Source organism: Rattus norvegicus, chromosome 8, assembly GCF_021556685.1.
Source record: "Rattus norvegicus strain SHRSP/BbbUtx chromosome 8, alternate assembly SHRSP_T2T, whole genome shotgun sequence".
NCBI lineage: Eukaryota > Metazoa > Chordata > Mammalia > Rodentia > Muridae > Rattus > Rattus norvegicus.
In genome coordinates, this window is record NC_141541.1 from 86,142,228 (window position 1) to 86,150,000 (window position 7,773).

At 40.3% G+C, this 7,773-nt stretch overlaps 1 long non-coding RNA gene across 7 annotated transcripts in view; it reads right to left on the reverse strand.

Moving 5' to 3' along the window:
- Positions 1-278: 278 nt before the first annotated feature.
- The window catches only part of LOC148004254 (uncharacterized), a 9,329-nt gene continuing 1,834 nt past the window's right edge, over positions 279-7,773 (reverse strand). For 2 of the 7 annotated variants that reach the window (XR_015627906.1, XR_015627902.1), the window contains exons 2-4: positions 4,433-4,508; positions 2,518-2,614; positions 279-2,072 (exon numbers count right to left, since the gene is read on the reverse strand). This is a non-coding gene — a long non-coding RNA (uncharacterized LOC148004254). Of the gene's footprint in view, positions 2,073-2,517; positions 2,618-4,432; positions 4,569-5,425; positions 5,496-7,773 lie in introns of those variants that run through there. The other 5 variants (XR_015627905.1, XR_015627904.1, XR_015627903.1 and 2 more) reach the window with 5 other exon arrangements.

Here is a 7,773-nt window from a genome sequence, read left to right on the forward strand (position 1 = left end):
CTGTAGTGAGCCATCAGAGTCACGACAGCAGCCTGGAAAGTATAACTATGCCCGGATCACCCTCCCACTGGATGTTCTCCATATCTAAGCTTAATGTTTTTAGCACATGCCTCTCAAGTCTATTTTCAGCTATATATAAAGGATTAATGAAAATAACTCCATCTCATATGATTAATGTCTCGGAAGTGTATTCCATTTGAGAATTAATAGGATATGTGAATAGCTTTAGAAAGAGCTCCAAAGGAGTCAGGCAAAGAAAATGAGATCACACATCTAAGTTTAACATTCGAATTTCTTTTATATTGCCATTGAACCTCAGTGATAAACCTCGGTCAGTGAATATTCATTTTAAAAGAAGTGGGTCCACGCCAGCAGCTTTTGCCTTACTGTGGGGGAAGAAAGAGTAGACAAGGATTTCAAGTCCTGGGCCAATGTGGATTTCATTACATGATGGCGTTCTCCCAGTGTGTACAACTGTCACCCCCCAACCTTTTAAAACTTCTTACAAGAGAAGGTGAAATGCTACTTACTAAAAAGACAATTATAAAAGCAAAGTAAAATCAAATCAATAATTTACAAACCATTAAGACAGGCGGAGATGAATCAATAGTGGCGTGAGACAGGGAGACAATAAAATTCTAAGCAGTTGTTGCTGTTTCAAGATTACCATATGAATATATACATCTACATGTATATATACTTCTTGTTGACTTGAAGTGGAGCTATAGAAGTTTGCCTATTGCAAAAGTATATGAGGATTTTACAACTAAGTCTAGAGATTGTCTATCATATATCAGGAACTGTATGTTTTCTAAAGCTTTAAGAGCACATTATTATTATACTCAAACATGATTAGTGGTTATTTGAGTGAGTGCAGACAGGGTTGCATAAAAACAACAGATGCGAGAACTCCTAGATAGACTCACTAATTGCAGAGGCTGGGGATTTGGAGTGAGAGGTCCAAAATACCCCAGAAGCAGGTGTTCTAGGCATTCCTGTGGCTTGCGTGGGCCTTGGAGGTATTTGATGTGGTAGACAGCAGCTTGCTTGAACACAGGGCTGAATAAGACAGTTGGCAAGAGGATTAGTAGCTGTGGGAGTTGCAGATTAGAGAATGAGGAAGAGATGATTCAAGCCCCATGTGGGGCCACCTCAGGCAATGTTAGTTCCTGGCTATTTATTTTTTAATTTTTTGTTTTTAATTTAAAAGATTTTACAGCCAAACATGGTGGTACAGACTGGTGCATCTACATAGTTATCCACAATATAGATTACAGTCCAGACGGGGCTGCATAGTGAGACCAGGTCTCAAGTAATTAATTAAATATTTCTAAACGAAAGCAGGCAGCTACTCGTCAATTTCAGCCATATGTTCTTTTGCACTACCTACATTACAGAATTTTAATGATGCATGAAATAACTCTCCTCTCTAATTTATTTTCTTTTCCTTCCAACCTTCTTTTCTCACTCCTGTCTTCATTCTATTTTAGCTCTCTCCTTTTATCCCTTCTCTCTGTCTTCTTGTTTCCCCTTTCTCTGTTCCTTTATCCTACCTTTAATGTCTCTTCTTTGTCTACTGAATGCTACCTACCCTTCTTCCTTTCTCCCTTTTTTTCTAATTCAATTTTTTTTCTCTTATTGAATATGAGCTCCCAGGGATTAAACCACCATCCCAAGAGTACATAGGGAGGGACCCATGGCTCCAGCTGCATGTGTAGCAGAGGATGGCCTTGTTGGGCATCAATGGGAGGAGAAGCCCTTGTGTCCTGTCAAGGCTCGATGCCCCAGTGTAGGGGAATATCAGGGAGGGGGTGGGGGCTAGAGGGAGTGGGTGGGTGGGTAAGAGAGCACCTTCACAGAAGCAGAGGGATGAGATAGGAGGTTTCCAGAGGGGAAAGAGGGAAAGGGGATAACATTTAAGATGTAAATAAAAATATCCAATAGTTTCTGTCTTTTAAGACCCTCTGCCTGCTGCTGCTCCTCCTCCTCCTTCTCCTGCTGCTCCTCCTTCTCTTCCTCTTCCTCTTCTTCTTCCTCCTCTTCCTCTTCCTCCTCCTCCTCCTTGTCTGCTGCTGAAAGTGAGATTTATGAGAAGAAACTGAATCCCAGCATTTTCCATGCTAAAATCATACATCAGATAATTGACGAGTGAAATGAATGAATGAATGAATGAATGAATGAATGAAGAATGACTCTCCAAGGTGTCTTCAGTTTGTATCATTTTCTGTTGATGATCTCTTTCCTTAGTGGCATTGGCCATGTGCTAGAAGCACCCAAGTTCCTGGTTACCAAGATCTGTGAGTTAGTAGTATGCTAGCCATGACTAATTCTCTGTGCCTCATTAACTAGCTAATATGATCACTGTACCACATAACAAAATTCTCTAACCTAGACAAAATCTATTTTGAGATTTTTGTGTTAAAGCCATACATAGAACATCCATCTCTAACAATATAGAAAATTATATTTCACATTTTGAAACACCTAGAAATGCTGAATAAATTAGGCCAAACATACCTTTAAGCTTAATGTGCAAGTATCATAAAATATAGTCCTGCAAGGAACTCTTAAATAATGCTGTTTTCTGTGGTCGAGAGATTCTTGACGAAATCATCTACTGAGAGAGAAGAAGCAGGCACTCTGCTTAGCTCTTTTTGGCTTCTAAGGGAGGAAAACATCTCCCACCATAATCCATAATCATGACGTTCCTTGGCATGAACTTGGGGTTTATCTCCCAGAACTCAAAACACTTAGTCTGAATAACTGACATATTAATGAACTAATGGACTCTTACCCTTGGGCTGTTTGGCAAAGGCAAACGTTAATCTTTTCTAAAGGAGCACAACCTAATCCAGGACTCACAGGAGCCTCACAGGCAGAGGCTTAGACACAGGCTTATAATCCAAGTCTATGCAACATTCAACACACACACACACACACACACACACACACACACACACACCACACACCACACACCACAAAACAAAAACATCAGATTGGCAGTATGAATGAATGAGAACCTAGGAATTTCAGTTCAGTCAGGTATCTACTTGACTATTCTAAAATGAACACATAAAACAGTAAAAATTAGGAAAAATAAAACTGCAGAAAATGAGTCAATACAATGCTGATAAATAAAACATGCATTCATGGACACTCAACAGATACATAAGAAGGAACGAGATGAACATTAGCTAACTAAAAGATTATTCACAGAGATAAGGAGATGGGAAGGGTGTCTAATAGATGCTCCAGACGGATAATATAAGGATTTGGCAATATTTGAAAATATTATGACTAAAAACTTTTTTAAATGTTTGATTTACCATATTCAGAAAGTCAAAAAGTACTAAATAATATAAGTATAAGGGCAAATCTGTATATACATGGTGCAGGAAACAAGTCCAAGATCTTAAATGAATTTTTGAGAAATGCATACATCAATACACTGTATTTCCACCATTTCCACCCATCCTTCCGCCCTCTAATTCCTCCTACGTCTCCTTCCACTCCCTCTCAAGTTCATGACCTAGTGTGTGTGTGTGTGTGTGTGTGTGTGTGTGTGTTGTGTATGTGTATATAGTCTCCTTCAAGTCTTGTCATGTTCTTTGAGCAAATGGCCTACTTCTGCTATTTTCGAGTCCTGATATTCTATTTTCTACTTGATCTATTTTATTGTTTAGGCTTTTGCCCAAGTTTTCTAATTGGTTTGTTGAATTTCAGCTTGATATCTCTTTGCTGAATTCATTTTTCAAACCCTGAATTGTTTTTCTTAATTTCATTCAGCCTTTTGTGGTTTGTGGTCCTCAGATTTCAATCAGGAGTGTGTTCCCATTCTCTTGACCTCCATTCTGGTTCTTGTTCATGGCTTCTTGGCCTCATGTCCTCTTCATCCTTGATTTCATTGGTCATGTTTAAAATTGTTCTTTAACTTCTTTCTTCTGAGGCTTACCTAGTTAATTCTCATTAATAACATTTCTATGGAGACTAGTGGCTTGTGGTAACGTATATACTGTCTTGTTAATTCTCATCAATAACATTTCTACAGGTACTGGAGATTGGTGGTATCGGTATGTACTGTCTTGTCCTTACAGATTATTCAATGAGTATGCACACAGGTGTCTCCAGACAAAACAAAACTCTTAAGAAACAACAGCCAGATTACCCAAAACAAGCAACAATGTCCTACACAGAGAATGAGAAGACAGTGTGCCAATATTTTCAAGATACTTAGAAAAGATAGTTGACCTAAGTTTTCTGCTCATGTAAGCTATTGTCCAATAATAGTAATGAAGTGTGCTGCATCAGGCTCTATGAATGGCTGCAATTTAGACTATGAAACTAGCTCAGGAGACAAAGGAGAGCTTCAAAAAAATGTGAAATAAGCAAGCACTTAGCAGATAGAGTCAGCAAGATGGCTACCGCTACTCACATCATTAGACGTGAGTTCAGTTCCTGGATTCCACAAGGTCACAGGGGGAGCAAACTTCTGAGAGCTGTCTTCTAGCCTGTAAAAGCACAGACCACATGTGCAGATGTGCACTTGCACACAAACATACATACACAATCTAAAGTAAATAGAGAAGAAAAGCATGATGTAGGTGATTATAAACGGGATTGGTTATGTGAGATAACCTAGTAACAAGGACTAATTTATGGTGGTAGAACGAGAAATATTTAGAATGCGACAGTAGCTGTAATTGTTGGCTTAGAGCGTTATGACAGTTTTTCTATTGTTCTGGAGGTAAATAAAGACATCTGTTGACTCTACAATTTGAGTCACGTGTGTGTAATTACATTGTGAATATTACCACTAATGGAAGTGAAATGCCTAATTTTTAAATTTTTTTTTTACTTAATCACTTTACATCCCACTCCCTGCCCCCCTCCTGGTTACCCCCTCTCACAATGATAAACTGCTCTTTAAGAAAAAAAAATCTGTGGTCTGGTGCAGTTCACAACATGACCCACGGCAGGAGAGTTGCACTATGACCAGCTTTGTGAAAGCTGTGTCTCCTCCAGAGGTTCCTCCTCTCTGGTCTCAGTCACCCTGGATAAATCTGTCTCTGAGCACAGCTTCTTCAACTCTGACGTATGGAATCGTGAAACGTTGCAAATGTAAAAAGGTTTCTGTCTGCGCAGTGAGTAATGCTCCACACAAAGCCAGACACATTAGCAACCTCTGTCCACGATTGTAGTGCTGCTTTGTGAAACCCCACCCCATTAGTGGTTCTTAGAAAGAACAGGGTCAAGGTCTCCAGGAGAAAGTCAATCCATCCTAAGGTCTTCTGAGACTCATCTTCATCCCCACAACAAGCTTCATGGGATCCCATTGGGAAGCAAAGCCTGACTTCAAAAATCCCTTGTCACAGTTGTGTTGCAAAAACTGGATATTTACCAATGAAAGAAGGAAGCTTGATCTTACCTCTCATCTTGAACAAAACTCAACTGCAAGTGGATCACACACCTTGATGTTAGACCCCAAACTCTGAAACCTTTAGAGGAATGTAGACAGTATGCTATGAGATATGGGCATAGGTACAAACTTTCTGAATGGGATTCCTGCTGCTCAGGTTGTAAGACTAACAAATTAGCAAGTGGGATCCCAGGAAACTAAGTGGCTTCTGCGATGTAAAGGAAAGTGATAGTCAGTAAAAAGATAGCCTACAGAACAGGGGGAAAAGCTTTGACATATAATATTTTATATATATAATATATATTTAAACAAAGCGCTTAAAAAACAGAACATCAAGGGTGCAAGCAACCAAACTGAGAAGCAGATGACGGAACTGAACAGGAGTTCTCAAGAGGAGGAATACAAACAACTAATAAATTCTTTAAAGTGTGTTCAACATCTGTAGCTATTGGGGAAATTCAGATTAAGACTGAGATTTCACCTCATTCCAGTCGGAAGGGTGTTATCAGGAACAAATGACTACAAATGGTAGGGTTGTCGGGAAAGGAACCATTTGTCCACTCTTGGTGGGAGTACAAAGTGTTGCAGCCACCATTGGTAATGAGTGTGGGGGTTTCTCGCAAAAGCTAAAAGTAGAATTTCCATATGACATAGCTATACTGTTCCTGGGCATAAAGCCAAAGGATTTAATACCCTTCAACAGAGAGATACCTTTGCTTCTAAGCTCATTGTGGCTCTATTCAAAACAGGAAATAGAACTCAACATGTGTGTCAAGCGATGGATGGATAATGAAAAGGTGGTATATACAAAGAATAAGATTATGGTCTGTGGCAAAGAAGAATTACACCATGAACAGTTCAGGAAAAGGAAACGATCTGAAAAACATAGTAAAGGAACTATGTCCAGCAAGACAAATGACACGTCCTCTCTTATATGTGGATCCTAGCCATGAATTTTAGAATAGTGTGCTTAGCACTGAGTGCTTGCAAAGGCCCAAAAGACAGAAAGGAGTCATTAGCCAAAGGGAGAGGGGATAGTAGAACACATTGGGCATGGAGGTGCAGTGGGGGGGATGCTGGGAGGTAGGAAAATCTAAGGAGGGTTTGGAGGAGAGGGAAAGGGATGGGGTGGTGGGAAGTATAGGGGAGTCACAGAGAAACTTACTCCTTCATAAGCTTATCAAAATATATAATCTAAAACTTTTTATTGGAAGTGCCTTCTACAGATGAATAGTGCTTCTCCCAGAGGCGATGGATTCTTAATAAAAATCCCAGGGTCAGGTGTGGACCACTTCCCCACACGCTGTTAACCATGGTGAACTCAGAGATCCTGCAAATGATACAAACCATTACTATGTTCTTCATTGTCCCCTAGAACTTTGTGGTAAGAGCCTGCTGCTAAAGGCATCTCACACACTGACCACAGTGCATGCAAGAATCAAGCTAGAGTTGAGGTAGAAGCTCGTTTATAGCGCTAGAGGTGCTGGAGAGGCTCTGGAGGAGAGAACTCACACTGATTCTCACAGAGCTATGAATTCTGCAAGCTACAATAACGATCTGTGAGGAAGTATGTCCCCTCTACTACAATAGTGGCATGACTTATGGGGGTAACCAGCCCCCCTTCTGCTTGAATTGGATGATCACTCTACAGAGGGTAATTTATGTGCTTCTGTAGACCTGGTCAAAAGCCTCTGGCTAGAGAAGTCAAAGGCACTCAGGGACAACTGCCACTACTGCTTTGCTAAATGGTCATGCTGTCAAACGGTCTTCTAAATACTCACAGATTACTGCCACCCTCAGCCTTCATCTGGGAAGCTTCTTACTGGTTGCAGCACACAATTAATTTAGAATCCCTTAACAGGACAAGGTGCTGAGAGTAAATGATGACACAACTATATTGCCCCTCCCAGGCTCAGAATGAGATGTCCCCATAATGAGATGGGGACAGAAAGAGTAAGGGCCAGGGGATGAAGAACTGTGCAGTAAAAAAAAAAGTCTCCTTGACTGGCACAGCTGTGGAACCCGTGCTTCCATTGCCACTGTGGTCACCTGCACAAGGTCTGCACACAGTGGGGTCCATCTGTGTTTTTTTTTTAAACATTAAGTAGTTACAGGACAAAATTAACCAGACACAAATGTTATCTAATTCAGTGACCTTCAACTCAGCTAGAGCGCACATTCAGAGCGGAAGCTGTGGAACCTCACATTACAATGTAAACTTTCAGTATCAAATATATTTTTGCACTTTTGCACCTCCACAGAATGAAAATCCACGACAGCATTATAGTTAGAAAAACAATTAGTTCTATATCCTGTTTCAGGAATCCCGTCCGTCGCCTGCATTCACTCCTACCTCA